We start from the raw sequence: 22,757 nt of genomic DNA on the forward strand, positions 1-22,757 counted from the left end.
GAAATGGGCTGACATATCCTGAGCATAACCATGTATAATATCCACTGAAGTTAAAAAGAGGTGCTTTGCAACATTAAACTGCAGTGTGCAGTACGTATTTTTCGGACCATAAGGTGCACGGGATTATAAGGCACATTAAGCGAAACAAAGCAGTCAGATAAATCAAACTTTATTAAACTCATTCTTCTTGCTTCCTCCACTTCTGTACCATTGATTCATTAATGTTGAATTCTCTGGCAGCTGCTCTATTCCCATGTCGTTGCAGTATATTAATGACTAACCTCGTATTGTGGATGGATTATCTCAGTTGTTCTCCTGACTGAAGATTGGTCCGTTTACAGCATCCTGTCATGCGATTGCATTTGTCTCTAACCATGAGGAACCTTCACGTTAACTTTTATAAGTGGAAAAGTGTTAGTGTTCGTCCTCCAGCTTCACTGTTTATGTTATGCTAACATAGCTGTGTCGCTAACGATCACGTAGCACATCCTTATATACCAGCTAGCCCAACATCAGTAACCCTACAAACGTCACTGCTGTTTAGTTTCCTGTCTTCATTTATGTTGGAAGTGATAGCAGAGCTGTACGTTTGAATTTTTTCAGAAATCTCTCAGTCAGAACATGCTATATCATGCTTACTAGCGAAACTAGCGAGCTAACTTCCGCTAGCTTCCTGCTAACTTCTAACTCCGTTAACTGTAATAAATTTTGTTTTCATGGATGCCTGGAAGTTAAACTTCATAGTTACACCTGGTAAAGCAGCAATGCTGATCGTTTTATTAAAGATGAAAGAATTTAGACAGTTTTTAACTCTCAGTGATGCTGCAGTGTTCGTTTGACCTGAAGAGGGGGGTTTAGGACCCAGATTACTCCCAGATTTAAGAGCATCTTAGTCCGACAATAACGACGGCCGCTTGCATGTTCTGCAAAAAAATGTGCTTTGTCGTGTATCTGACGGACAAACACCAAACCAGTTCCACATCACTGAAGTTGCACCATTTTTACAAACCAATTCTGGTTCATCTGTTTCACTCAACAATCGGCCATGTGCGTATGAAAACAAAGACACTGCGCATGCGCGTTTTACTCATATTCTATCGCGATATTTCATTTTCCTATCGTTGCCTAACATTATACCGGTATTACCGTGAACGGTATAATATGGCCCAGCCCTAGTTCCAACTGTTATATCAGCAGAGCTACAGAGCCTCTACAGCTCCTCAGCAGACAAGTGTATGTCTGGCTCACTCACTGTGAGTACAGCACGAGTGTACCAAAACACTTGAAAGTAACACTTTGGTCTAAAATTAACTAGCAGTCTCACCAGGTGGGTCACATACAAGAGGAGTGGTCCCCATATGGTGTGCCTTAATGCAAGGCCAGGTGTGACTCTGGGATTTTGTGACAAGCAAACATTATCACTGCAGCTGTACAAAGAGTAATGAATGAAATTTTAATTTTTAGGGTCTTTGGTTAGTAAATATCAGGAGATGACATTTGTGAGAAAATAAAACTGATCACCTTTTATGAGAAAATCACTTAAAGAATGAAAAGACAACATAACGATGGAGGACTTCAAGATGATGGCATATTTGCTGCTTGGTGTAAAGTTTTGTTTTTTTTTGTCAGACTCGGGGAACGTTCCCTTGTTGCCGATTCTCAAAATCGGCAACAAGGTCTTAATTTTCGTGGAGTCACTCTCATGATTCATCGAGTGATGCCATTGACTAGCCAATCAGTGGCATGCAATCTGTTTACGTTACATTTTCAGATCCACACTTGGAACCCTGGTTGAGCAGATACTAAAAAAGTACCTGGTACCAGGCACTACCATCTATTGGAAAACCCTAAAAACTGAGCCAAGCCGAGCTAAGTGGAAAGGCTATAAGTGATATGGGGAATACTGCATCATGCTAGATGATGCATCATCAAGTGCCTTGATCGGTGCAATCAGAAGAACTGATAAAAATCCAGATGGCATTTTTTGCTGATGTGAGTAAAAGTGTGCTTTGATTTAAAATAAATAAAACATGTTAATGTGCACTAGGAAATGTATATGTAGAATATGATTAATGACAAAACAAGAGAACGTCATCTGCGTATAATCGTACCCTCTACCTTGATTTTAATTTATCCCCTGAAATGTATAGATGTGGAAGGACTGTATAGCTTCTACAAGTCCCAGCCCGATCCCTGCTACAACACATATCTTGGATTTGTTTGATGATTATGCATAGAAAAATAGCTACATGGGTGAAAAGATTTGAAGTCTGCCAACAGAACTTAATCTTAATCAATTTAAATAATACCACAGCCACTTTGTCAACCGCACATTGGGGAGACAAACCTCTTAGTGATTCAAAACTTTCAAGAAATCAGTTGAGTTAAAAAACCGTAACACCAGCTCCTTCTCATATCAAGGCTGGTTTTGTCCTTATCAGTTCTGTTGGTCTATTCACAGCAGAGTCAATGCAGAACAATTTGTAAGAAGAAAAACAAAACAAAACAAAAAAAGGTTAATATAATGGCTGGAGGTTTCAGAGTCTGAGAATTTGCAGTCAACCTTTGAAAATGTACCCGAATGTGTGTGAAAACATAGAGGATCATATTTGTGGGGTTCCCCTGCACATTCCTCCTCCTTGTATTTTCCATGTATTTTCCTGTTAAACATTTCCAAGTCTGCTGCTACCCCCATCTTCTCTGAACGCCTTTTTGTGCCCGATCCTAGCAATTTTTCACCAGCCTGACCACAGACAGTGAAAACAGTCTAGAGTAAGAGACATGACTCAAGCTATATATACAGCTATATATATAAGTTTAGCAAAATAATGGTTCTTCTTAATTTTAACGGAGAATTGTTTCTGTTTTCTTTAGGTTACGAATCACATCTAGTTCGTTTTCACAATCCGGTATTCAAGGGTGGCAACCATAAATTTTTAGAAAGGAGTTAGAGGAGAGGGAGGAACAAGGGAGTGGTAGATGTGTTTTTAATTTCCTTTAGCATGCTGCTGCTGCTGTTGCTGCCTCTGTCTGCAAGCCCTGTGGCAGATTGAAGTCTGGGTCAGGACAGGGTGCGGGGGTTGACAGTCACCCAAATGTAGCCGAAAAGATGTTGAGTGAGGACAGGAGAGATGTTTAAAAGAAACATTTTCTTGACAGGAGCTAATTCTGCTAGCAAATGTCAACCCTCAGTCCTTACATTGCAATAGCAACAACTGTGTGTACAAGCGGTCACCTACCAGGGTCTATAAACCTCATTCTTTCCACCAGAAGATTCATATCTAGTCATTTTCTTGCTTTTCCCTGCCAACATCTGAACTTTAGATTGTTCTGCTTTCTGGCTGTTTATGGCTGTCAGATAGTACATATACTACCATGTATAATGTGTGCAGCACGTAAATGTGCTGTAAAAAGCTCACACTCTGTACTTTAGTGCACTCTGTTTTTAAAGAGCAGACTTGAGGTTTTCTATTGGACTGCATATGCCTAAGATCTTTTTTTTATTTTTACACCACAGTGACTGTAGAAAGTTACCCCATTATGGCCCCCACGCACATGAGGAATATACAGAGAAATAAAGGTTTTAATCCCAGCTGTTCATAAGGCCATTCACAACTCAAAACTTGAATATAATTAAAATAATGAAGCAATTTGAAGTAATGGCTCAGTCTTATAAAAGTAGTCAAGTCTTGCCTTCTCCTTGTTAAGTTCCTCATTGTGAAAATGTGTTTTAGTGTGTTTAGCAAGTTCGCTAAACTTGCGCATATAAAGTTTGAGCCCAGAGAATTTGAAGTATCCCAGTCTACCTCCGCCCCCGCAAGAAACTAGACCACGCTTCAGCTTCACAGCCAGTTAGTGCTTTCTCCTCTTTCTTTGGGTGAATGGAGAAACTATAGGTGCTGTTAAAATTCATCCATACTCAGGAGAGGTGCAGGATGGTGCGAACACGGATCTTAACCATTCTACTGTGTGAGGTCATTAGTAAAATGTATTTTAGAAACCTTACAGACATCTCTCAGTTCTGCTTGAGGCTGCATTTTAAGTGTAAGATATGTTCCACCACAAAAACAGTAATGATTTTAACAAGAGAATGGCAAGTGCTCTCTTAGGGCTGTAAGTGTTGAGATTCACCTACAGCTTACAAATAAGCTAATGCTTACACGTTCTCCTGTATCACAGCTGTATGTGTGAAACTTGACTGTCTTTCTTTTATCTGTTTATATCTGTTTGCTTCTCTCTTACTCGGTGTGCTCACATTTACTGTATTTTAACACAGCTGAATTCCCAGCAAACCTGTTCTCACATACATATTTTTTCTGTCCTTTTCGTCAGACAAGAGAACGACCATGAAATGTTGACTTTAACACAGCCCATTAACTACAGGGAAAAACACACTGGTGCCATTTACCAAGCGCTGTGCTATTCTCTGGAACTTTCAGTTTACATTGTGGGAACATGTGAGACTGACATGAATTTGTCCTGAAATGGAAAAGTGATTTAAGGTTAAAGTCAGCTGATGCATTCTTGTTTTCTTGGGAGTTTGTGTTATTAAGCTTTGTTACTCTGTGTGAGCTGTGTGATAGGGACACTGCAGACTGCATCTGTCATTGAAGTAGAGGTGACTACACCTTGAAGCTGCAACTTGACCGGGCGTGAGATGAATTTAAAGCCGGTGATTGTATTATCCAGGTTGGTATACTTGACTGACTTCATTTGTGAGGCTGATACACTCAGATGCAGGTATTGCTAATAAAATGATGAAAAGTTGCATACAGTAATCTCCAAATCCAGCAGTGGTTAAACGCTTTCTCTTGCTCTGAGATTAATTTGACCTTACAGTATTACACCCACAATAGGCCAAGCCATTCCCACACTTCATCTTGAACTAACCCACAATTGTGGTACAAACTGTCTGCAGAGATAATCCCAGAGGAGTCCATCATTTCACAGGCATCAGAGGAACCGGCAGGCTCTATCTCTGACCGCTATCTTTCAGCCCTGACATGCTTTCCCTCCACCAGCTGAGCTTATCTAGGCCATACAGCTACACAAATACTGGGTGGAGGCAGTCAAAGTTTTCAAAGAGATCAGACAAGAGGCACGGCTTTATTGTAAATCATATTGTTGTCACTGTCTTGATTTTCAAGTGTAGTGACTTTTTTTTTTTTTTTTTAGTCTTATACAAAGTCTGACCCCCTCCCCTTAGGTAAGAGGAGACTAGAGGTAACCGAGGGGGGAAAATGATCTGCATCAGTTGGGCTTGTTTCTGAGAGCTCATGTGTTCCTTTGAGAGCTCACCAAGTTTTTGTGGAATAATGTCCTAACTGCCTCTTCTTTCAATGGTGCTATGGGGGGGTTGGGCTCAAAACAGTGAGAGTCTGAGTGGAAAAAAAAGTGAAAGAGAGAGAAAGACTAGCTGAATTTGTCTCAGAGGCCTTCTTTGTTTGCCTACACTGTAACCCCATCTCTCTCACACACACACACACACACACACACACACACACACACACACACACACACCCCTTGACCCTGTGCTCTTTTGCTATTGTCAATATGGAGCAGGCTGCAGAAAAGAGGACACCAGTGTCACTTCTCATTAATCAGCAAAACTGACAGGGATGGCACTCAGGGTACTCTTTAATCTTGAAAACAAGGCATGTTTACCAGCAGAGCGCTGAGCTTTTGTTCACGTTGAGTCAATTTCCTTATTTAGTGCAAACATTAAAATTGTTCTGCTTTCCAGCAGGTTTCTGGCTATTTATGGTTGTCTGTCTATTTTTATTTATTTATTTTTTCCATGGCCATTCACCAGCCACCATTGTTTTTTGGGGTTTATTTTTGTTTTGCCAAATTGTGGAAACATGGATTGGTCTGTATTTTTTTTCTTCTTCTAGAAAATCTTGGGTTGCCAAATCCAGCTCTTAGCCTTAAAACCCTGATTTGGCTCATTTTTGTGCCTGCACTGATTAAATAATCTGTTTTTTGAGAGAAGTGCACGAAGGAGTGGGCTTTAGGAATTTTTTGATTGAAGCTTAACCCGAGCTTGACCCTTGCTGATCCGGTCACTGGAAATATTGTGATGAACCCTTAATTCGAGTGCTTGGCCACTGTGGTCAGGAGGCTGTTGAATGAGGGCTTGCATCTGTTTACATCAGCCCCACAATATCCACCTCAGAGATGGTGTTTGTGAGACTGCGTGCACTTCAGGGACTCGAGAACAAGCCCCGGCCACTCTGACTGCCCTCTGAAGAAGATAATTTACTTATGGCGATCAATAATCATCAGATAAGAATCAATACAAGACTCTCAGGTTGTTTTTGATTGCGCTGACTGCTGCTGGTGGAAATCTTATACACGATGAGAGCAGTTCTTTCCTGCCAGATATAGTGTTTCTATAAAAGCAAAGCTTCCAGAGGAAAACCACGACTCTGTCCCAGCAGTTTGACACATCTTCTCTTCTCCCTGCTGGAGGCTATCTTCCTGAAGCATCATCATCATTTAGCCTCATTAGTCTGTCACTGCCCTGATTTGGTTACAGGAAGAACCTTGAAATAACCAGCAGAACACACACAGACACACTGAGGCATCACCACTCTCCTGCTCCTGCCTCCTCTTTGAAAGCACTGTTGTAGAAAGATAGCTAAGACAAGTTTATGAACAAGTTTGAGAAACATAATCATGTTTTATTTTGCCATAAGTGTTATATCCAGCTGCAGGCCAACCTGAGGTGGGGGTTTAACACAGAGAGAAACTCAGGAGTGTATTTACCTTTCCACCATTAAAAGAAAGTAACGTCGATACACCAGGCGGAGAAGTAACCTTTCATTGCTTGGTTTCTTTTTTACTTTTTGTTTCAAATTTTTTGTAGTTGAGGTCCTGGTAAAGTGAGGATTATACACAGTCGCAAATAGCTGTAGATGAGCAGTCATTCCTGTTGTATTTCTTTGAAGTCCACTTAACATAAAGGGCAGATGTTTAGATGGTGCATAGTTGTGTAGTTGCTCCATAAACGAGTCTGTGGTTTTACAAAAAAGTGGCCCTAAATTGGACATTCGCATGGAGTCTCGCACTCACCATCTGAAATGTGCATCACTATGAAATGAGCAGAGCCACGGACGCAACAACCAAAACGTCTACTCATGATGATATCTGGAATATTTCAGTTTTCTGGAGATAGTGTTTTCTGTACAGTGAAATAAATAAATGTAAAGTCATTATTCATTCAAAGATACTTTGTAAAAATAAGGAAATAAGACCCAATATTCAGTAACACCCTTCAGCACTTTAAGAAGTATGGGGAAATTAGACCTGCTTGCTTTCTTGGTGAGAGTCACATGGGAAAATAAGTACTGGTAGCAAATAAATATTAAATATGAAGCTAAAGCCATTTTTGTTTGTTTAAGGGATGAGAGAAAAATTATGGCGTTAGTAGAATAATTGCACCCTAATCCCAATCAGATGGCAGATAATTTTTAGGAGTGTTACAGGTTCATAAACAGTCAAGAGAACTGACATAGTGATGCTGTAAAAATTTGGAAACAGCAGCACAAATCACAGATGTGTATTTGCTGCACATCACGGTCTTTCTCCTCCTGCTAACCTAAGTTGTTGAAGGGGAAACGCTAATGCTAATCAGTATTGTGCTAGACAGATTGAATATGACAGATGGATTTACAGTAATTGAAACACCGTCACGATCTGCCTTCAGAGCTGTCGTCTTTTTGACAGGTGAACAAACATGAACATTATTCCCAATTAGAAAGTCATGTGTCACTGACAGTGTGCAGTGTCAGGCGTGCCTCAACAACAGTATCTCCATAATGCGTGATCATTATTTTAGTATTCCGTCAGTAATTATTAACTACAGCACTGAAGTCTTTGTCAGTGTCCAGGTCTTATTCGGAAATGTTTAATCAAACTGGTACCTTCTTTTTTCAGTTGTTTTGATAACTAAACGGAACTCAAGATACATAGAATTCTATTTATTTCAGATGATCTGTGGCTTGTAATGTAATTCATCAGCATGCATTAGTTTGGGTAGTTGCACGTTCAATCACTCACTGCAGAAATGTAAATGCAGTGATTTAATAGAGGGTGCTTTTGGAGTTTGGAGATTTGTATTTGATTAACTTGCATGTTTTTCACCTCTCCACCAAACTTCACTTGGCCCTGCCTCGATTTGATTTGAACCCAGGAACTGCCAAACCAGTCCATCAAAGCCCCTTTTGGGCTTCTTTTATGGTCAGGTTTCTGGGGGGATGTGCCAAGTGTGGTTCAAGGGAGGGGGAGTTTTGCCTGATGTTTGGAGGATGTGTTAACCCTTTTTAAGCAGTTTGAGAGTTAGTTCATTCTCTTAGAATGGAGGTAGATATCTTTTTCCAATATTGAGTTATTGCAGTTCTCTTAAACTAAGCACTGCTACAAATTAGTTTAGTACTTTATTGTAAGTTAATTGTAATTTCCTGGAGTGGGTGGAGCTACTGACTATAAAGGCACCAGTCTTGAGTTTCAGCAGGTCTCAAGATGTCCTGCCAAAGGTTGTGTTGAAAAGGGGTATAACTTAGTGCAGAATTGTTTTTTGACAGTCATATTCAGTTTTGGCTGCATTAAAGCCACTTTATTTCTGCCTCTACTGCTCAGCCATCCCTCATACGAACCTCCTGAGCGACATGTGAATTTGTGTACAGTGACTGATTTATAAAGTGAAGTCCGGGCTTTGTTAAACCTGCAGTGGAGGAAGTACAAAGTACTGTTAAAACCTCATTCAATATTCATCATGAGATAATGAAACAAAAATAAATAATTTATTTAATTAGCAGTTGAAATACACAGTTAATCTCTGCACCGTTATATTTAACTGCTGAAGCAAAATGCCACTGATTTACTGAATGAATGTTAAACTTTAGATGTACCTTAATATAACATAGGATAAACGCTACAGTGAACACTCAAGCCTGTTCTGTCTGTGTGAGTCAAAGAATTTTCCTTGTGTGCGCCTTTGAATTAATCAGTGAAAAGCTGCAGTAACCCTCAGTTTTCCCCTGAGACCTCTCTGTGGGAGCTGCAACAGCTGTGAAGGTGTAAGGCACCCCTAGGACCTGTCGCTACAGCTGCAGCGCCACAACACACACGATGTCTCACACTGCACGTCCATGAAGGCCAAGGGCTGCAGTCGGCCTCCTTTATTGTCTGTCTTCTGTATGGTTTTGCATTGGGAGTGTCCGATTTAATACGCCATCCTTTCTAAGATAGTCCAATCTTTGCTAATGAACGTGCTTAATGTGCTCCTCAGCATCTTTTTTTTTAATCTAAATTACCAGGTGGGAATTTCCCATGTTTGAATTGTGCATAATGTGCTGTGATCAAAGGGGCTCTGGAACGATGGCTAAAATTAAAAACAGAACCAGATCCTGATATGTGGTCTCTTTATTGGAATGTTTGTGTGTGTTCGGGTATGCAGGGAAAAAAAACCTAGGTGGGTAAAGATAGATATTATCCTTACACAAATTAATCTCTTTCAATGTTTCAATATGTTTCGCGAAGCTATTTTTAGTTCAATGGTGGAGTTTCAGCCTGTATCTGCCCTTTACAGCAGAGGAACATGTGTAAGTCTTGTCAGGAATTTGCCTTCTGGCCTGAGTTTGGATGAAAGAATCTGTGATCTTGTGTCTGATCTGCACGTCACTGCACAGAGATGCATCAGGCAGTTTGTTTGACAGTCAGACAAAACAGGGCCCAGGTCTCCACCAGATACAAAAAGGTAGCTGGCTGACAAGATCTAGATGGTAATCGATGCTCCCACCAACGCAGATGATATGCCTTGAAGAGCTGAAAGAATGACTGCGTGATGAGAAAATGTCTGTGTGATGAAAAAATTCCTTTTTCATGAGATGAGCACTGAACATGCAGGCTGGTCTCTCTAAGAAGCCATACTCATTTTATTGCTAAAAGTGAAGGTAACATTATAGTACATATACAGGGTTTCTCTTTGCTCATGTGTCTTGACTGTTAAACAGAAATGTCTGTTATGCTTGGGTAAATAAAATCCCAATCAGCAAAACTAGTTGTCATATTATTGCAATGTGTGGCTGTAACTAAAACCTCTCTTCTCTGTGCAGGAAAAAACACCGTGATCAGTGGGCTAAAGATTGCAGTTACATGGTTAGGAAGAAAGAAGGCAGAAAAGGTCACTTTCTGTTGGGACAGCCATATTTTTTATTTATTTATTTATTTTTTAATAAAAAATGGTCCAGTATATCATCTGCTGAATGAGTTCATTTTAAAAAATAAGCGAAACATCTTTACTTAGTGTTTGAGGGGTTTGACCAGCTCTTATTATGGCTGCAGCACAGATACGTCAGGGTCATTTCACTTAGTTACCGACCTTCCTAAGCACAATTATTTGACTGTTTTCCCATAGCCTACCAAGTACTACAATAACACAGTAGTTCACAGGGACATCCCCAGTTTATCTTTCCATGTCAATATTTTTCCATCACAGAGCAATAAGCGCATGAAAGTTGTGTAGCATCTTAAAATCAAAAGTCGACTGCTGTTGTGTATGAATAAAATAAGACAATTTTGCTTGGGCAGCTATTTTCATCTGCTAGTGGATGGGGAGAGCATCAGGTTTGAATGTCTAGTCGACTAGTCTCGCACATCCCTGCAGTAAACTTCTAATGAGGAAATAAGATTTAACTGTCAAACTTTTCTGCTCTTTATCAGTAGTTATTTTGTCACCAAGTCCAAACACTGTAGATCAGGGGTCGGCAACCTTTCTGATGAGTGCCATCTAAAATTTCCTCAGATGTCAATGTGCCATATGATTGCATTAGCAATAAATTTAATAATGCTCTATACTAACAGTTACACACTATATAGAACAACTTTCTAGAATTCTATTTGTTCGCAGATGTTTGCAGCTATCAGCGAATAGTTATCAGCTATTTTGAAACAAAAAAAAAGACACTTTTTATCCATAACAAGAACTCCATAACAGCAAATGAACTGTACAACAGAAAATGCAAATGCTATTTATGGTCTCCTCACAACAACGATAAGAAAAATAAACTGGGCCTATGGCATGTTTGTTAATACAGGGATACACATGTTAATGTGATCTCTGGTCTCCCACTCAGAGACACAGGTCTCCAAGTGTCGAGCATTCAGACGGCTACCTGAGGACTCTCTTCATGTGAGAGAAAATCTGCTCACACAGATATGTAGAGCCAAATACTGTCAATAAGGCCTCTGCAATGTTCTGAAGACAGTTAAACTTGTCAGGTAGTGATGTCCAGCAGGTGAAAATGCAAGCTCCATGAACACGCACAGCTATGGATTCCAGCTGCGTTCGTAGTTCTGCAACCTACAGAGTTGAGGTTTTCAGTTCAATCAGCTGCATTTCGATGTCGCATTAACTGGCATTAACTCAGCCAGTTAATGCGAGACAAATCCAGCTGCTCATTAAAGCTTTCTGGTTTGATCAGTCTTGAGTCTACAGATGTATCCGTGTATTTCTTTTGGTGCTGATACTTCGCTGAGCAGACAGCTCCTGAAGCATTTGAAGTGTCGGAATGTGGAAATTTCAACATCGCTTGGAAAAACTGCCAGCTAGCAACGTCCCTCTCACCAGTAGGATAAGTTATTTTTAGCCAATTACAAGTTGAATCTGGTAGTTGGGGTTGTTAGCTAAGATACCGTCATTAAGAAGCGGCACAACTAATGTGTCTATGCAAGCTCATTTGCGATGTCCACCGCTGGCCCGGCCATTACTTTTTTAAATGTACCTTCTGAGATTAATTCACTGCGTGCCATGCCCAGGGATGGACTGGGACAAAAAATCGGCCCGGGCATTTTGACTAGAAACCGGCCCACCAGGTATTAAAGCCATAAAGCCTTTGAATAAAAACAAACGCTGCTGTGACAGGGATGTACACTGTCTTGTTGGTATATGTATGATTTCTATACATCTTATGTCAGATAAAAACTTTGGTTGTAAGATTCAGATAATTATTTATTAAAAGCTAAACATTTCTGGGGTGGAATGTGTCAAACATCTTTTTAAAAATGGTACTTTTATGTCTGCTGCTCAACTGGAAAAGGACTATGGAATCTCCTCCAAGACTAATTACTTTAGATATTTCCAGGTTCGGGACTTTGTGAAAAAGTCATTCAGCCCCTCCCTCGAGCTTCCACAAAGCGGATGGATAGACGAGTTGATGGACACAGATCCGACTGCTAAGGGGACAATCTCCACGCTATATACACATATTCAGAATCTGGCTTCCCCCTCCCTGGACAATGTAAGATGGAAATGGGAGGAAGAATTGGGGCTGGACATTTCAGAGGTTGACTGGGGGGGGGGCTGTAGATCTAGTACACTCTGCTTCTATATGTGTGAGACACGGATTGATACAGTTCAAGGTGTTGCACAGACTGCATTTGTCAAGGGAGAAACTGGCAAGAATGTACCAGGGGGCCGATCCGACCTGCCCCAGATGTAAACAGGTACCAGCCAACTTATGCCACATGTTCTGGTCTTGTTCCAGGCTGAAAGACTTTTGGGCTAACATCTTTAGAACATTCTCATTCATTTCTAATAAGGATATGGAACCAATGCCTCTGACAGCCATCTTTGGTGTGGCACCGAGGGAAACTCAACTAACAGCCTCTCAGAGGAAGGCAATAGCATTCGCCTCATTGCTGGCTAGGAGATTGATTCTACTTAACTGGATAAAGGCAACACTGCCATCCCATAAACGCTGGGTGGAGGAGGTGATGGCACACCTCAAATTAGAACATCTCAGATTTACTATACAGGGCAACACCAAGAAATTCTTTAAGGTCTGGCAGCCTTTCATTTCCTATTTTGAAGATGAGTTTCCTTCCACTCCATAACTGGCAACTCCCCCCCCACCCCCCCCATTTTTTTTTTTTTTTTTCCCTTTTCTTTTCTTCCTCTGTCTGGGTATAGTTTTGTCTTACACTGTGCGGTAGGACTTGAGTTCGAGCTTTTCTGTATGAATGATATGTTTTCTGAAAACTCAATAAAAACACTTTGATTATTAAAAGCTAAACATTTTAAATGAGAATAAGAAAGAGACACATTTCTTTGTGTCCCCCTCTCCCTGTTAATGCCCTACCTGGCCCCCTGGCAAAGCTTTGCTAGACCCGCCCCTGCACAGTTACCAGCTGTCAGCTACTTAGAAAAGTATCCTGGTGTTATTTGTCTCTCAGAAACGGTTCATAATTTCCCTTCAACTCACTCATGTCACCTAAAAGGTAAACCTGTTTCTCCATCACCTGTTCAGCTCTGATGATTCAGTAAGGACATCTCCTGGTTTCATCTTCATGTTTCCCTCTCACCACATATTCAAACCGATATCATGACCAGCAGCTTTTACGGCTGTGGCTCCAGCAAACATCAGCTGATACTAGAAATTAATATTAAATAAATTCTAACAACAGCTGATCAAGCTTGAACATGCTGCTGTTGTTTAGCGCGACATCCGCTGGTTTCCTCTTTCTGGCGATAAACAAACAACAGACAAAAGCTGATCATTGATCAGTTTCATGATTGAAGTAGAAACAGGAGAGAGAGGGGGAGAGAATGAGAGAAGGGGCAGCTGACAGCATAAAGACACAGAATAACTCCAGCTTTGTGTCTTTTTCCATTGTAGCTGAGGTACGGGACAAACTGTGTTCCTTTTCTATATGTGTGAGACACATATACTTTTCACCTCAATACGTAACACGTAATATTTTCTCTGAATGCAGGACGATTCCGTTTTTTACGGGATGGTTGGCAACTCTACTAACTGACCTTATGAATAAAATAAAGTTCACTATCAGTAACATCATAGCACCCAGCCAGCTGTATAGAAACTCCGTCATGCTAGCTAGTACGCAGTACGAGTTATTGTAACTGATTGTAAAAAGTCAGCATAACGAAAATAAACTCCACCTAAACTTGGTTTATATCTGACCCAGATAGACTGCAGGTCATAACTTCTTACCTGAAGTTCAGTTCATCACACTCAGACCGGTGGCCGCCTCGGGTCTCTCCTCCTGCCTCCCCTTTCCCTCATCCACCTGCAGGCCTCTGTGGCAGCTCCACCATAGCCACCACCAAAGAACTGAGTTATTTTTACACATCAACCAGCATCTGGCCAATCCACCACCTTTCATTGTTTATACTGTTACAAAAAAAAAAACAAATCATCGGCCCATAAAAATGAAAAATCACCATCGGCCCACCGGGCAAAGGCGCGATGGCCAGTCCAGCTATGGTCGTGCCATCAGTTAACCTTTCCAGGGTTGCCAACCCCTGCTATAGATATAAAAGCCAAGCTCAAGAGTTTGATGTATGGCTTTTAAGTCCACCAAAGATTGTGTCCTTCACGACCATCCTTATAAAATGTCAGGAATTTGCCAGGCTGAATTATGTTATGGGAACAAAAACAAGTAACAGATCCTGGAAGTCTGCTGATGTGTGCACTTTTCTGCCACTCGGCTTTTTCAACAGTTTAGAGGCCATGCAGTCCTGCTTCGGTGCTCATGTAGAAATTGTTGTTAGAGATGGACAGACTATATAGTCCTCAGTGGAAGGAAAAAACATGTCTTAGTATAGTAAAATAATAAAATAACAGGATCAACTCCAGCGCCTTTAAAGATCTTCAGCTTTGGAGAGTGGAACCAGCTGATGGACATGTTATCTACATTACTGTGCTGGGCCTTTATTATTTACTGCTCTGCTCTCGGGTTGTGTGTCCTGATTGCCTGCAGCCGACCGCCTACACTGTACATCTTCTCGCTGTTGCACCTTTACGTTCCTATAGCAACCAGCACCAGCATAGCGATTAAACATCTACAGCAACATTTCCAAGTGGTTTTGGTAAAAAGGAGCCCCTGTGTATTACACATGACTTCATCGCTTATTTTCCTCCTGTGTTGCCCAGACTTTAAGCCCACAGTCTGTGGACTTCATTCACTTCTTAGACATTAAGAAATGTGTGATTTGAAGTTTCTTTTTTTAAACCTGCATGTGATCACTTAGCCTGATTGTTGATGTTAGGGTAATTGATGCCAGATAAGAGTTGCCCTGGTTGTGTTTAAGTTTATTTCATGATTTAACATTATGGAAAGAAAGACTGATAGAGTTTGGGTGTTTTTAACGTAAAATGCTTTGAGTAAATGGTCACAGCCTGAATCTATTGATGGATTTCCTTAGACATGATGTGAGCTGAGTCATACCCTGCTTGTGTCAAATAATGCAAACTGAGCACGCTTACACTGCAAATACATATGGGTACATTTGCATGGGAGGCTCATCAGTCTCAGATTCGTATTGATTAAATGCTGATTTGATCAGCCCAGCTCTCACCCTGATGTATTTGTCATATGCAGTGATATCTTTTTAAGACAGTGGGACAGAGCCATACATCATTATCGTGTGACACATAGAAGAAGGAAGCAAACCAGGCTCCTTTTTTTTTTTTCTTGCCTTTTTTTTTCTTCTCACCCACGGCTTCATTTTAATGTGAATTAATTAAAGCAGAGGAAGACAAGAGGGGTCATGCATGGGAACAGAGATGCAAAAGGGAAGCTGCCATGTCTCCCCCTCCCAAGCATTAGAGTGTGAATGGGGCTGTCCACCCTCTCTGTAGGGGGCCTCCCTGTCCTGAAACATGTGAGCTCATTACACATTTCAGGCTCCTGTTTGATATGTAAACATGAAAACGTACACACAATATTCTGGAATCTAGATATTAGATCTAGATATTTTACAGTGTATGAGCAATGTAGATGATGGCACTGACTGGGAAAAGCCTAAAAGCTTAAAAAGTATTTCCTTTTAGCTATAGCTAAGCTAAATAATTGCTTGCTAACCGACAAAATAAGCAATTCCAACTTCCTCAAAGTGGCATTAAACCAGCAGAAATATTGAATTACATCCAGTTACATACTTTCAAATAATATTTATCGCCATAAGGAAAAATGCATGTGAAACACATCAATTAATTAAAGAAACCAGTAGGATACAAAAGAAATTAATATCTTTATGCTTTAACAAAAAACTTGATTTCACCTTTCACCTTATTAATTTTATTTTATATTAAAGTTATCATATATTGGGTATTTTTAGGTAATCTGTTAATTTCTGCAGTGAGAGGCTAGTGTGGGGAAAAACTTCTGTACATTATCTGATGCACAGGTGTGGAAAAAGAGCAGCGATGTGCACAGACACTGATGATGTTTCAGTGTCAGTAAAAACGTCAGTAGGCTTAACTCTGAAGGAACACTGACGCAGCAAAATTGCATCAGTGTTAATCCCATCTTAATCACGACATAATACTAATGACGGTGCAGGCTTACACACACACACACACACACACACACACACACACTCTTTTAATGCCATCAGTGGTTGCTGCACATCTTCTGCAGGTAAAATTTCTTGTTCTTCTCTGAAATGTCTGTAGCAGAATTTATTTATTTATAGCTTCACACTGAAGTCTGTATCCCACTGTCCTGAAAACATAACATATGTACACAGACGTACACACAGGGGGATCAGGCCTGTTCTGGCAGCAATCACAGAAGCAGACAGTGACTCCACTGCTGTTCGTGCAGATATACAAAACTAAAGCCTCGGTCAGCAGGGACCTGTGAACACCTGCTCTTAGCTCAGCTCTGCTCTCTGCTGCATGTGAAGGGTTAGTGGTGTGAACATGTGGTGCTTGTGGGGGCCACCGAGGTCATTTGTCTTCATCCATGGTATTCATTGGATTTTCTGAACTTCTACGGCAGCGTGCTCTGCTCTGACACAGCCATTCATCAGGACCACTGGACCACACAATGCAGCAGAGCCATCTCCTTTCACTAACGTGTTTTGTGGCATGCAGGTGGTTTATAAGAGGACTGCACTACGAATGGGCGTATGCGATTCCCATGACTGCTTCATTAAGCTGTGGAAAAGTTTTAGACATAAATGGCCTTTTTTATGTACTATTTTTAAAGTGTGTTAGAAATAAGTGACAGTCGAAATGTGTGTTTGTGTTTGTGTAGGTCATTGTTACTTGTCCTCTGATAATGTCTCTGACTGTACTATGCCGCTCTCAATAGGTCCATTTACTGTGTAACAAGAAAGCATTAAATGCTCCCTTCCATGTGAGCATGTGCAGAGCCTGAGGCAGAAAGTCTGGTTTAACAAAGAAAGTTTAAAAAGCCCCCACAGTGGTTTGGGTCTTGATGCAGCAGTGTCATCATATTTGTTTCCCTGCTGTGATGCGACGTGGTGCAGCTCATGTTTTCCACCTCTCCTCAAACTTTACATAAAATTTCATGTAATTTACTGCAGTAAAAAGTGAGATTACTTTTGAAAAACAAATAAAGCTCTGTTCCCTGAAACATTCTGACAACAGTACAACTTTGTCAGATGAAGAAGATGATGACTTTTGTTGTCTTTAAGTTTTCCAAATATTCACTCCTTTGTTTATTTCACATGGATGTATTTTTTTAAGTTAAAATGGAAATTAAAAGGTTAATAAATCTGCTGTTTTTCCAGTTGTGAATAAAATTAATGTGAATAGCTGTGTACGTGTAGGCGTACTCAGTAAACATAGAGCTAGTTTTCATTCTATGCTTCTGCATAGATGTTAGGGAGAGTGTTTTCTTGATTTTACTGCTATAATGTGTCCTTCAGAGAGAGAGGGAGGGTTCACGCGCGGGTGTGTGTGTGTGTGTGTGTGTGTGTGTGTGTGTGTGTGTACAGTGTCTTACACTGACAGGCAGGTGTAATTACTTTCAGGGGTCTGCGGTGCAAAGTCTTCCATGGTTGGGAAGTTTTCACTTTGAGTTTAATTTCATTTTCAGTGCAGTGGAGTGGAGCCTGAGCCTTAAATCTGTGCTGACGCTGCTAGCTTTAAGGACCCTCACTGTTGTAGTAAAATAGATGCTCATGCAATCACTGACCCTGCTCCACCCCTGCTCTCCCCCACTGCCAAAGACAGTGTGATTATGCTTTGTGCGGCAGGATAAGTGTACTCTGATTGATCATTATTGATCAGAACTGTATTTGCCAGACAGTAATGGGCCTGCCCCTCAGGACATTATGTCTGCTGCTTCTCTGGCCCCCCCTTCTCCCCTATCTTTATGTCCTACTTCAAGGGCCCTCCTTCTCATTGTTTAGCCTCTAATCACAGAGCACTAAGCTCCTTCACTTTGCCTCCACTTATCTTCTGTGTTTCCATCTATGTTTAAGATAGAGGTTGAGGATGGAGGTGGATTGTGAAGTTAATCAAGTCAGGGAGCATGTGTGTTTGTTTCTCTTTACGGCTCTGTGCAGATCAAGACCTTTTTCCAGGAAGAATTTTGCAAAGCCTACTTTAAATGATGTTTTTAAATGTATTTGCATACCTGCTTGCTTGTGTGTATACAAACTTCTTTGAAGACTGCATCATGGTTGCTGGCAGTCACTAGGTGAAATCGGTCGGTGCTGCACCTGAAACCTCATTGTGATGCTTTGGTCTCTAGCAGATTGCTGTAGTGAATGAGACTGACCTGTCTGCAAACACTCAACGATAAAGTAGCTTTAAAACTTTGAAGAGTTCACCTTCAAATTAAAAGTGTGCCTTTTGAACCATGTTGGTTTCACTGGTGAGGCACCAGTTTTACTTCAGAATCTTTGCTTCTGGTTTATGTTACACACTTTCAGTTTCATTACTGCTGAGGGAGCAGATGGTGGTGAGTGTTTGCAGGCAAGTTGGAGCCTTCCACCAGGTGACCGAGGCAGTCTACTGTCAACCAAAGCAGACACAAGGAGGGTTTGGGAACAGCACCATATTTCCAGCCAGCAACCTTCAACAAGCGTGTCACTGACCAGTCTCCAGGCCTGTGTGACTAAGACATACATCACAAACTGTTATAGTTCAGTGATAACTGTAAATATCTGAATTATATACTTTTCAGCTTTAAGCCAAAATTAATCATTAAAACGCTAAAATAAGTGGAGACTTGACCCCTCTTCCTTTTGACAAAGCCGAGCAGTAAGTGCCTTCAAGATTGAAAGTACAAACTTAACTAAATAGAAAAAAGAAACTGTTCCATGGGACGCATATGTCCAATAAAAGCAAATATTTCATTAGCATGAAAATATAGCTGATATATTGTCTTAGTCTTCTTTTTTTCCTCACTCCTCCGTGTTGTATCCCTGATGCAGGGCTCTGTACTTGGGAACATTTTTCCATTTAGCTGTATAAATCTGATTATATGTGTGGAAAAAAATCACAAACTGCGCTGTGCTTTTCTGCAAAACAATCATCCAACATAATTTCCCCTCCTCTATCCAAGAAGTCAATTACAAACATGGGTTCATTAAACAATGGTTTCACTTTAAGTAATAATTTTTTATTGTACCATAACGACTGATTGTGGAGTCTGCCAGCTTGTTTACAATACAGATAGACCGTCTTGAGCCTCTTTGTTCGTACTCCTCACAAGCAATAGACGAAGTCTGTGTGAATGCTCTGATGAGCGTGGAACTGATTACAGCTACACATACACACATTATCAGTACCACACACAGATTATATGACATGCAAAAAGCTGAAAACACCGTGCCACATTTTATTCCACAAGTTAGGCTCACCTGTTTGGCATTATAAAAGAAACTTTACAATTATGTAACACCGAACAGAAGTTGGTATCATTTTTTTAATAAGATGTTTGTGCCTTGTCTGTACAGAGTGAAAAACCGGGCCGCCTCTGCCTGCACAGTGACGTCAGACATCACCACAAGCTTCGCCTGCACAGCTGAGGGCAAAAAAGGTAAAATTAGCATGAATGGTGATGGGTATCTGCATGGGTAATTAATTCTTTATAATGTTGATTCTTGAGCTAAACATTCATGAGCCATCTGAAACCGTTTACTGTCAATGGATGTTTGTGTCGGTTGTATAGCCATTGTTGAGTTTGAACATAGTTCTTGGGTATAAGCAAAGTGAGATTTAAAGACTCGATCAGAGGTTAATTGTCTTGATAACCTCAATATTTTTCTGCAGTGGAGGTGGGAGCTGTTGGCTCTGCACTGCTCTCTAGGAGATAAAGCACTTCCTCATCTGCATTTTGTACTGATAATGGAAAGCAGGTCACTTGACATGTACTCTGCTTGCATAAAGGAGGGCTACACATGCAGCCACTGTCAGAAAACACTCTGAAGTGTCCCATAGCCGTCTCTCTGGTTTCTGTAACAGCTGCTTTGCTCTGTTTCACTCTGGTTGTTGTCATGAATGTGTGAATCTGATTTATAGCTCTTTTGTTTTGTTAGCTTCAGGAAGCATTTTGATTTGTCGCTGAGCTGTCTGCATTCACCCACAAAGCCTTTTCTAACATAAATTCAATTTTGTTACTGCTCAGGCTAATTTTTTCTTAAAATATATAGTTGAGTCTTGACATGTACTTTTCATCGTGCTGCAATTTACACATATATCAGATCTTCTTACACAGCATAAGACAACATTAAATAGTTAGAAAAGTGCAGTGGATTCATCAGGGAGAAATATTATTAGTGACATTTTGATGGAAAGAAACGTAAATAAGTTAGGATGTGTGTGTGTGTGCTGAGTGTGCCCGCAACTATTTGCCTGCACTCGGTTCTGTGTTGCACATGAAACCGCCTCATAATTGTTCTTACAGGAGACAGACATTCTCACGATCTCTAATGGACGCTGTAGCTATCCTGTTAATATCTGTGAATGTGTTACTTCACTGTGAATAAATCTGATATAATCTTATCTTCAGTGCGGTTAAGAATCTGGATTTTTCACACATTTAGTTAAATAAATTAAATGAATCTAACATTTCCCAGAAAAGTGATAAGTGCCAGGGCTACAGCTAAGTCTTTATTCTTGATTAATCAGTTAATCTTCAAGTGCGCAACCTAAGGCGAACAGAAAATGTTTTAGAGCCCAAACTGACTAAATCAAATGACGTGTCTTTTGAGAAATGTTGATTACGCGGCAGATTTTTTGCATGAAACTACATGTAGAAGCAGAGACTATGGTACAGTGTGCTTGTATCTTTCAGTACAGCTGTTAAGTCAGCTGCTTTTGCTAAGAAAGGCTGTCATGGTTCCACTTGGCATCTGAGGTTCATGACCCTTTTCCTGCAGGGACTTTTCCTGAAATGCCCTTTAACAGTTCACTGAATCATCATCAGTGTCATCATCAGCTCCTGGCAAGTTGACTACTGAGAGAAAGGGGAACTAACATGTTCTGTGTGGAAATGAGCGGTGCTGTTTCATAGAAATTTTTCTGCGGCAGTGGCAATTGAAACATCAAGTGATGCAATATGTGAATACTTTCATAATCATCTTGACCTCCCTTCTGTGATTTTTGCACAATCCCTTCAGCTTTCTGTTCAGCTGCGTTTTCTCACCACTACCACAGATAAACCAGTGAACGATGAATCGCGGTGTGGGCTGCAATTTGTGATCTTCCAACTGGATGCAAATCATTAGACTCATTACATCAGTGCCTGTGTGTGTGCGCGCGTGCTAAATGAATCTAGCTCTTTTCACCCCAACCCCCGGTCTTTCTGCTTCTCTTCCTCCTCGGCCTCACGAGCTGCTTTAGTGTCCTGGGACAGCAGCCTGACGGACAGACAGGCAGATGGAAGTGACGTTGGCGACATCAGCGGGATTCAGCAAAAGCAAAGTAGATGGAAATCAATGGCGACAATGACAGTGGGGTCAGGAGAGGTTGGGGGAGGAAAGTGAGTGGAGAGGAAAGAGCTGCAGCTTAGTAAAGTTCAGTGTAAGATAGAGATGTCTCCTACAAATAACTCAAACGGACCTATGAGCCCAACACAGACCGGAGTCAGAGGTATTCATTGTGTGCTTCCTCCCAGCCTGGTGTGCTGCAATGCTAGTGTTGTTTAAAGTGTTTCCTTGAAAGTATTGTTGTTGTTTAGTGTTTCCTGGTTCACATTAAGAATGTGATTTCTCTGTAAAGAATAGGTCTAATTTGGAATAGGTCATGGGGTGCAGTCTGTTGGGATAATATCAGAACAACAAGGCTGGATTTACATTTATTTCTTAGAGGATGTTTCCTGTTGTAGGAAAATGTGGATCTTTAACAGCTGGTTTTTGACAGTGCTGCCTTGTCAGAAGCAGAGCCTCCATTTGCCACGTATGCCAACATCAAATTTGGTTATCAAATCTGTTGTTGTGGAGGGAAAGAAGGTTGCCTCTTCAGTCTCAACAGGGAGTTGCAGGCAGACACCTGCAGACATCCTGTAGCCTCCTCCTGACTCCTCCACTGCAGAGCGCCGTCCGGTCCACTGAACACACACTGAACACACACTCACTCCCTTTTAATGGCACCAACCTTTCTGAAATCCACTGAGGATTTCTTTTTATTGAAGAGTTTACTATTGGCTTGTTATTTTTGACCAAAGCCACCTTTAAAGTGGATGTATTACGTCTATATCCAGCTCCATTTTTATTCTTGGACTCTGTAAGAGTTGCTTTGCATGACAAAATTAATGCCTGTTTATCTTATAGTGCAGCCCCTCAATTCATCCTCTGACTGCCCTTTAGGCCATGCTTCTTCTTCGTGTTCACACCAAACACCCTAGAATTTTTTGTCGGTCATTAATTATTAAAGAAAAAAGATCATAGTTGAATTTTTAATGAAGTAAAGGTCAGTAAATTCGGGTCAGCATCAACACACTTTTGTTTTCCCTACATCAAAAAATTC

The 22,757-nt window shown here is 40.8% G+C and overlaps 1 protein-coding gene across 3 annotated transcripts in view; it reads left to right on the plus strand.

The window, feature by feature from the left end:
* Positions 1 to 22,757, plus strand: part of sipa1l3 (signal-induced proliferation-associated 1 like 3) — an 88,710-nt gene that overhangs the window by 32,263 nt on the left and 33,690 nt on the right. For 2 of the 3 annotated variants that reach the window (XM_085243557.1, XM_085243556.1), the window contains one exon: positions 19,745 to 19,827. The gene's annotated coding sequence lies outside the window, so the exon portion shown is untranslated. Of the gene's footprint in view, positions 1 to 16,424; positions 16,447 to 19,744; positions 19,828 to 22,757 lie in introns of those variants that run through there. The other variant, XM_085243558.1, reaches the window with a different exon arrangement.

The sequence above is a fragment of the Mchenga conophoros genome, linkage group LG14, assembly GCF_057382185.1.
Source record: "Mchenga conophoros isolate Kocher_MC1m ecotype Shallow Benthic linkage group LG14, M_conophoros_male_GT1.1, whole genome shotgun sequence".
Taxonomy (NCBI): domain Eukaryota; kingdom Metazoa; phylum Chordata; class Actinopteri; order Cichliformes; family Cichlidae; genus Mchenga; species Mchenga conophoros.